Here is a 740-nt window from a genome sequence, read left to right on the forward strand (position 1 = left end):
CAGTATGCACCATCCATCTTGGGGGCAGCACGGTAGCATAGTGGTTAGCACAATTGCTTCACAGCTCCAGGGTCCCAGGTTCGATTCCGGCTTGGGTCACTGTCTGTGCGGAGTCTGCACATCCTCCCCGTGTGTGCGTGGGTTTCCTCCGGGTGCTCCGGTTTCCTCCCACAGTCCAAAGATGTGCGGGTTAGGTGGATTGGCCATGATAAATTGCCCTTGGTGTCCAAAATTGCCCTTGGTGTTGGGTGGGGTTACTGGGTAATGGGGATAGGGTGGAGGTGTTGACCTTGGGTGGGGTGCTCTTTCCAAGAGCCGGTGCAGACTCGATGGGCCGAATGGCCTCCTTCTGCCCTGTAAATTCTATGATAGATGTAATGCAGCAACGCATAAGTTCCTTTGACAACTTTCCAAACGTAGAAGGTAAAGCAACAAGAACATGGGAAAATCATTACCCTAAAAGTCCCCCCCCCCAGTCATACACCATCCTCCATTGTAAATATATCCCTGTTCCAGCACAGCTGCTGGGCCATGGTATTTTGATTTTGATCTATAGTGTTCAAAATGACGGAGGCGGGGCCTCAATGGAGAGCAACTGTTCCCATTGACAGAGAGTTAGAGAACTGTTCCCATTGAATTGAGTTGGAGAAGCAGAAGACTGTCGTTTAAGGTGATTGAGAAAAGAAGCAATTCCACCTCCCCACCCGAAGAGCGGTTAATGCCAGTACCCAACCTCCCCC

The sequence above is a fragment of the Scyliorhinus torazame genome, chromosome 16 (assembly GCF_047496885.1).
Source record: "Scyliorhinus torazame isolate Kashiwa2021f chromosome 16, sScyTor2.1, whole genome shotgun sequence".
NCBI lineage: Eukaryota > Metazoa > Chordata > Chondrichthyes > Carcharhiniformes > Scyliorhinidae > Scyliorhinus > Scyliorhinus torazame.